Below are 8,525 nucleotides of genomic sequence, written 5' to 3'. Positions count from 1 at the left end.
ATCTTTTTCTTGTGGTTCTCTATCCTATTTTAAATTCACCACTTTTATAATTTTTCTTGCACTGCACTTGATCCCATCAGATCAGAGTCACATGGTCCTAAAGTGATTGTGGGTCGGAATACCATTTACTGATAAAGGGTACGATCTCCATCTCAATGATCTAGACATGCGACCCTTATAGGATTACCAAGTGATAATACAATCTTTTGATGGGAATCCTAAAAATGGGTTTCCTCTACAATCATTGGTGGCCCACATTTTTTATATTCCTTGTCCCAAGTCATAACTAGTTAGCCATGGCTATATCTGGTTGTACTATTTTATACTTCCAGTCAAGTACATAGAGGTTCTTAATAATCCTCTTTTTTTAGACCCCTAGGTTTCCCTGTTGTATATGTGTACACGTGACACAAGCACCAGTAACATAACATGGGCACGCAATACAAGCACCAGTAACATAACATGGGTGCGCGACACAAGCGCCAGTAACATGGACACACTACACAAGCGGCAGTAACATAACATGAGCACAATACACAAGCGCCAGTAACATAACATGGGCACTCTACACAAGTGCTGGTAACATGACATGGGCACACTACACAAGTGCTATTAACATGGACACACTACACAAGCGCCAGTAACATTATGGCAGAGGTCTTCAAACTGTTCGGTGCGCCCCCCTGGGGGTTCGTGGATGTGTTGCCAGGGGGGGCGCAAATAGGTCTGCAATTACATGTAAATGAAGATAGCCTGGAAGCACAAAAAGGAGCCGTTCTAGGCTGTCTTCATTTACATGCTCCAATTAAACGCCACAAAAAAGTGAAAGGGTGGTACTACTAAGTGGCACTGGGGAGGCCAGGGACTGTGAAGTTAGGGTCAAAGAGCAGGCTAAAAAGAAGAAAAAAATTGCATTCCATTGTTTCCTGTTCACTTTGGAACAACTGTATATAAAAACACCACTCGAGGACAATTCATTAGTTAACGATCAATTAGGCATAGAGGGCGTGGTGTAGTGCCGTGTTCAACAGGCAACAGTGTAAATCTGTCAGGGAATGGCATGGAAAGTGTGCAGAGAAACTAAAACCCAATCCCGTTTAAAATGTGGAAGAGTTTAGCAACTCGGAAAGGTGTGGTGGGTGATAGAAACAGAGTATGTCTGTCCAAACTACTGGTGGTCATTGAAAGGTATAAAATATAAAAGTATTTGCCTGTATTGGACAAAGGAAATTTCTTGTTCCCGAAGAGCTGACCATGTCGCAATTTAAGACCATTGTTGGATGCCAATTAGCTTTATCAAAAACACAGGCTTTTTTCTTTATGGTGAATAACAAGACCTTACAGTTAATGTCTGTCACAATGTCAGAAGTGTATTGGGATCATAAGGATGAAGATGGCTTCTTATTCCTGACCAATGCATCACAGGAGATGTTTGGCTGCAATCTAACCAATGACTAGCAGAAACAGACAGACTGCCACGCACTATTACAGACTGCTTAACATTAAAGCAGGTTTTATCTAGAGTGTTAGACCTGGCACCATTGGTGTGAGTCTCCTTTCCATTTTTTTACCGTGCCTCATATGTTTTTCTGGTGTAAGATGCTTTAGGCACTGTGCCACTGCTGTCCAGTGCCACAGTGCGAGTGCTCCCTATGGTAAATTATTGTACGAATTTGTGAATCCATGATTGGGTATATTTGACTCACAGTCAGGCCCTAGTATAGTGTACATGAGGTGCCCAGGGCTTGTGAGTCAAATGCTGCTGGTGGGCTTGGAGCACTGGTTGTGCGACCCACAGAAGTAGCCTGTAAACGTGTGTCTTGTCTGCCATCGCAGAGCCTGCGTGCAGTCTCGCACTGCCATGTCGACTGGGTAAGTGCACCCACTTACCAGTCCCTAAACCGTCCATTTGCTTTATATCAGTCACCCCTATGGTAGGCCCAAGGCAGGGTGCGATGTAAGTATAAGGTAGGACAAGCCCTGATGTATGTGGCATGTCCTAATAGTGAATTACAGCCATTTTCGATTTTCACTATTGCAAGGCTACCTGTTCTCCGTAGGCCAGAATAAGCAGTTGTGATTATTACATCTTATAATCCTAACTGACTCAGGGAACATGGTAGAAATCTGAGGTTATTAGGACTGAACTCAGAATGATAAAATACATATTTTAGTAAAGGGGGTTTTAAAATTCAGTGTTTGAAAATGCCACTTTTAGAAAGTAGGTATTTTCTTGCCTAACTATCCAAGCCTGCCTCTGCTGTGCTGTGTATTCCCTGTCTGGAGTTTGAGTGACAGGGGCTGGGGAATTTCCAGGAGACAGGGTGAGGCAGCCAGGGCTGAATAGAGAGATCTCCATGCAGATTGGTGGGAAGAGTTACACCTTGGACCTGAATAGGGTTGTGCTCTCCCTCCACAGTGCTGGCTCCGACTGCTGTGGTGCGTCTGCCGCTTCTGCCCTGCTCCTTGAAAGGAACGGCCACGACATGTCAACAAAGTGCTCAAGAACTACCCAGAAGGGGCGTGGCTTCGTTGGGATCCAGCATAGCCGCCTGCTAGATTGTCTCCGTGACTCCCTCCCTACAACGCCAATCTGCTACACCAATCTGATCCTCCGGTGCCATATCCATACACCGGAGAGTAGTGGTGCTCAACGCTTTTAGCCCGAAATCGAACTGACGTCTGGGGCCGAAGTTATGGTGGCTGGCATTTGCGGCACTCCTGGTTGTGGAAGCCGGGGCCTTGCGTAGAGACTAGACCGCTGCAAGAGCTGAATTTGCCTGAGCGACTCCCTTCCTTCACCTTGGGGGACCGAACTTTGTCGAGATTGAACTCGCTGGTACCGCGCAAAAGCTCCGGATGCTGTAGCCCTGCCACATCTGCGCCCCTCTCTGAATTGCGGGCCTTGTGCACCGGTGCTGTTTTGAGAGGGCACGGTAGAGACCTGGCGCAAGGGGGAAGAGCTCAGACGAGATATCGTCGCATGCAGTGTGACGCCTCTAGAAGGCCTGGGACAGTGAGTTGAGAGCACACGCTCCCGGATTGCCTCACTTCCTTTATTCCTGATGCTGGGGGCTCCTTCTTCCCCCCCTTCCCTCCCACTCATTCACCTACACCACTGCTGCTGGCCCTTCATTGTAGATACTATGTAACCAAAAACAGGGCTTGACTAATCAGTAAGGCGGAGTCACCAACAAAACACACCAACCGAGTTGCCAATACTGATACCTGACTACAATGCTATTAAATAAATAGGTGCAAGGAAACCAAACCAAGCATCCAACAGCTTCTTATTAGCTTTTATTTGCAATTTTCAAAAATATGTTTTGAAATGAGGTGTATATATAGGGGCTATGTATACAAAACAATGTCATCAAATAAATACACACACCTTTTTACACTCACACTCCCTCCATGTTGTTCATATGTACACACACACATCCACATTGATACACATCACCACAAACAACATATACCACATTAATCCTAACGGGCCAATGTTCTTATTATGAAAACTGGCCTGGCCACTCTCCAACAGAAATTCACTCTTAGATGTTTTATAAATGCAAAACAAATGTTGTCAATGCAGTTTTTCACAATATAACATAAATCTTAATGCAACCAAGGGAACAATTTGAATGGGAGTGGAAATAACAAGATCTATGCGTTACAAACCCCCTGCAGTATGGGGGTTCTCATCAGGACCAACAACCACTGTGATGACAAAAACCAACAAACACCATATCAGAAACTAGATCTGGCTTTAATGACTGAGCGTTCCTAAGTGCTCCAACCTCACTGCTACTTACCAACTCCAGATAAAACCACCACTGTGGGTTTCCTCTGCTTTATGTTTTACAGTGAGATTCTAAAAAATAAAAACGAACAAAAATCGTCCTTTGGTGAATAAATCCGGCCTTACATGTGGCCTTGAGAGCCCTGCTTCGGTAGACTCGTGGATGTACTTTCAGTCACAAGAAACTGTCGGCCAAAAAACATCCGTTTTTCTCCGAACTTCTTAAAGCGCGGAGGCGCCCGCGCCTGCACAGAGTATCCAGAGCTGAGGCCAGTCAAGTGGGCATCACTGGGCCTGTTGGCATTCCCGGGTTATAACCGCCGGGATCCACGAGGGCCGCGTCATACCTTCAGATCAGCGCGAGCTCCCCTCGCCGCGTGCCGGGTTATAACCGCCGGGATCCACGAGGGCCGCGTCATACCTTCAGATCAGCGCGAGCTCCCCTCGCCGCGTGCCGGGTTATAACCGCCGGGATCCACGAGGGCCGCGTCATACCTTCAGATTAGCGCGAGCTCCCCACGCCGCGTGCCTGCAGCGGCCCCTGCTGTGGAGAGTGCTTAAATGTCCCAGATACAAAGCGACCAACGCGCCTTAGAAACCGGGATGCTGCAGCCAGGTTTAGAATGGTCAGTCTCGCGCCCCGTGCAACTGCGGATGCGCGGAAGACAGACACTGTCTCCAGCACGCGCAAAGATGACAGTCCCAATGGAGCTTGGAAACTGGGATTAGAGTGCCTCGCCTCTCCTTGTGCACCGCTCAGTGGGGGCAGCAGGGCTGGGGGAGAGGTGGGGGCACGCTGGGGGCCCGGCTGCCTGTGAGGAGTGTGTCCCAATGTGTTATTGACTCCCGAGTGACGCTCACGCTCACGCCGAACCACAGGCGCGCAAGCAAAACAATGCGTCTCACGGCTGCGCACGCTCAGGACCGCTTGTCACTGCTGCGCATGTGCGGAGCGAAGATACTACTTTCTATCGCCGATTTAGGGCCTTGCTCGGAGTGCAGCCTGTGAACTGCCCTGGACAGAAGACACTCAGTCTCACTGCGCCTGCGCAGAGGAGAGACACTTCCCCCACAGAGGAGCCGAACCGAGGGGCTCCTTGGTGGAGTTACCCCGCGCTCATGGTTCAGTCCTGGCCTCAGGCTCAGCAGGAGGAGGCCCGACCCCAGCAGGGAGCACAGGACCAGGTGAGGTCAAGAGATACAAAGACTGTCTGGTGCTGGAGGGTCTCGAGCCTGCTCTCCGGGGTTCATCTGTTGTTGTTGTTGCATCGATCGATGATTATTTTGTCTCAACAATGCTCATTGGCCCTCACTGCTGGAGTTGGGTCTCTTTTGAAGGCCTCAGCCAACGGGGACATTTGTTTCACCTGAAAAGTCTGTGATGAGAAGATCGACTTGAATCCCGTTTGTGGCTCTCACCAGAGTGGAGGGGGGCAGCCCCGTCAATCGAAAGTGAAAGAACGCACTCCCAGGCAGCACCGACTGCGCCTCATTGCACCTAGCCTGGGCCTGCACAGCATCATCTGATGAGGATAAAACTCCCCCAAATATGTCTCAACCTCACCAGGGCCTCAGTAACCAGGCAGCGGTTAGCCAATGCCCATCAGGTAAACAAGCATTGGCATAGCCAGTAGGTCTCGCCTTTGGGACCTTATACGTGTTTAGTTATCCAGCACAATATCCTTGGTGCAACAACATCAACTGTTGCATGGCTAAACACTTATAAGGTCCCAAAGGTGAGACCTATTGGCTATGCCAATGCTTGTTTTTATTGGTTCCTGTTTGAGCCTTTTAGAGATGCAAGCTTCTGTTTCGTCCTCGTGTCTAACTACTCCCGCATTTTGTTGATCTAGGTCATGGGTACTCACAAACATTTTCCCGGGGGCCGCAAAGTTTGGTCTATGGTGTGACCGAGGGCTGCACTGATGCCAGCGGGGTGTAAAGTCGGGGTAGGGAAACAAAGCATGTATTTCTAGTGGCTGCCTTTAAGAATGAAGGTGTTCCTAAAGTTGAGGGCCTAGTTACTTCCTTTTCCTAACTGCAATTAACCTTTAAATAAGTGTTTGCTGTATATGTACGTTTCTTGTTCATGTTAGTTCTGACTCGAGTAAACAGCAGCCCAGTGCTGCTGCTGCCCAGGGGTCCGCAAGTAAAGACCTGGAGGGCCTTATGCGCCCCCCGGGCCGTACTTTGAGTATCACTGATCTAGAGCCTCCTGGCGACCACCCCAGCTACATGTGTATTTCCATGTTCTTCAAAAAGGGGTCGCAGTTGAGCCAGGCCGCTGTATCTTCTTTGATCTTGGTGGTCCCATGGGAGTAAAAGCTGCTCATTCTGCTAATCCTTCTCTAACTTTCCAGAAATGTCAGAGCAGACAGGCTCGTCAAGTCTTCAAGGAAGTGTGAGTGTGACAAGGCTGGTGTATTTATTCACCACTTAACTAATCAGTTTCCTGTCTCTCCGTCCTCGCTTAAGCCACAATTTGTGACACATTTGCTATTTTAAGGATTGTAATAACATCACTTTTGTATATTTAAGCCCATACAGATACTGAAAACAGTAAACCGCAAGTACAAAAATGAAAAGTACAGGGGGCACGAGCCCTAAACAAAACAAAAAATAGGTTTCAGAGGGGCAGGGTTTGTTAATTAGCATAGGCAGTGTGCAGTAATGTCACAGAGAGGGACATTGCAAATCTATAATGCCTCTCTTTAATGGTAATGAACCGGCATTCACGTAATATAAGCACGCACATGAGCAGCGTATACCCTCATGTACATGAATAAAGAAGTCTTAAATGTAATTTGGTACAACAATGTGGGAGAGTTTTAATGAAACGTGGTGGAACATGTTAACATTGACTTTCATTGGGCAGAGCAAGTTTCCAGTGGGAGAAAGCTAAAATATTGTAATGCATGATATAGAATGAATATAGTGCTCTCTGAATCTGACTTGCATATCTATGTACTTTTTTTTACTGCATTGCACAGATATTCTATGCAGTAATCTATTATTATTTTCCTTTTGCATGATAGCTGTGCATTACAGTTAGCTTATAGATGCCAATTCTTCAGCTATTCACTAATGGAGAGCATTTTTATTTTGGTGCCCGTAAATATTCTTTATCTCAGTGCGACCCTGATAGTTGGCAGCCCACTAGCGATTCATTTGATGTTTACTAAATACCAGGCAGTTGGGGTAAACCTGCTACTTGCTACCAAATGGGTGTTTGGACACACAACAAACTGGAACAAGCATTTGCAATGCAATTGGTCTCACATTTACGCAAGTTTGAGCTATTGGCATTGTAAATGACAATGCCTTTTATTTATGTTTTGGGTTTCAAAACATAAATAAAATGCTTTGTCATTTACAATCCCAATAGCTTAAACTCGTGTAAATGCGCTACCTGTTGCATTGCAAATGCTTGTTATCTTCAGTCTCATGGTCTTTTTAGTAACATTAGAAAACTTAAATTTGAAGCTTTTGTGTGGGCTCTTATGGCCTAGGGCGCCGTACACACAACAATACATTTCTAATTTGTTGTCAACAAAGTTTGAATTTGAATGATTCTGCCCAGGTTTAACCAAAAGCTGTCAGTTACTGAAACATTTTGCATAGTGTATTTTCCTGTCAACAAATAAACATGTGTGTGGCATAAATGCCTTAGTGCCCGCTTACTTCCTTGAAGTACTATTTTCCTTACAGTAAAGTCCCCAATTTAATTATATTCAAATGGCATTAGATTTATGGATTTCCCCCTTCGCACCCCACAACATGGATTACCTAGATACCTGTGTGTGTGGTTTGATTGCCACAGTTGTCCTTGAGGACTCCGGGTCAATGGTGAAGATGGACATATACTGTTTGAAGAAGTTATGTCCAGTGGTCCTTTTGGCAGCGGCTATACACCACTTGCGCCTCTTTGTCCCATGCTCCACTGGCATCCCACTGATTTTTCATGGAAGATTAAATCTGCCCCTGTAAGTGTATCCCGCCCCTGGGATCTATTCAAAGCCAATGGCCTGTTCCATTAAACCACGCGAGCTACCGGGGCAGAACCCACAGATGGCCGCCGCGGTGCGTGCATCTGCGGCGTGGCGGCCGTGCTCTCAGGGCTTCTACGCGCTTGGTTTCTTGGCCTCCAGGTGTAATATTACTGTAGCACCAAAGCCGCAGGCCACGGCTCTCATTCAGTCCATTTTTTTCGTAAATGTATTGTTTGGGTGAGGGGTTAAGTTCCTCTTAATTTCCAACAGGAAGAGGACTTTTCTGCAGATGCGCCACTGAAAAATCTTTTAACGTTATTCATTGCATAGGAAATTAAGGTGGTGGACATGGTGGTGGTGGATGCGGTGGTGGTGGACATGGTGGTGGTGGTGGATGTGGTGGTGGACATAGTGGTGGTGGTAGACTTGGTGGTGGTGGACGTGGTGGTGGTGGATATGCTGGTGGTGGGGGTGGTGGTGGACAATGTGGTGGACATTGTGGTGGACATGGTGGTGGTGGATGTGGTGGTGATTGACGAGGTGGTGATGGACGTGGTGGTGTTGGACACAGTGGTGTTGGACACAGTGGTGGTGGACGCGGTGGTGGGCGTGGTGGTGGCATGGTGGTGGTGGATGTGGGGGTGGACGTGGTGGTGGACGTGGTGGTGGACATGGTGGGTGTGGTGGTGATGGACGTGGTGGTGGTAGATGTGGTGGTGGCCTCATGGTGAACGTGGTGG

At 47.4% G+C, this 8,525-nt stretch overlaps 1 long non-coding RNA gene across 1 annotated transcript in view; it reads left to right on the top strand.

Moving 5' to 3' along the window:
- Nucleotides 1–4,857: 4,857 nt before the first annotated feature.
- The window catches only part of LOC144806170 (uncharacterized), a 103,670-nt gene continuing 100,002 nt past the window's right edge, over nt 4,858–8,525 (top strand). The window contains exon 1 of the long non-coding RNA XR_013605710.1: nt 4,858–4,981. This is a non-coding gene — a long non-coding RNA (uncharacterized LOC144806170). The remainder of the gene's footprint in view (nt 4,982–8,525) is intronic.

Source organism: Lissotriton helveticus, assembly GCF_964261635.1.
Source record: "Lissotriton helveticus chromosome 1_1 unlocalized genomic scaffold, aLisHel1.1 SUPER_1_unloc_50, whole genome shotgun sequence".
In the NCBI taxonomy this organism is placed as follows: Eukaryota; Metazoa; Chordata; class Amphibia; order Caudata; family Salamandridae; genus Lissotriton; species Lissotriton helveticus.
This window is presented reverse-complemented; position numbering and strand designations above follow the sequence as displayed.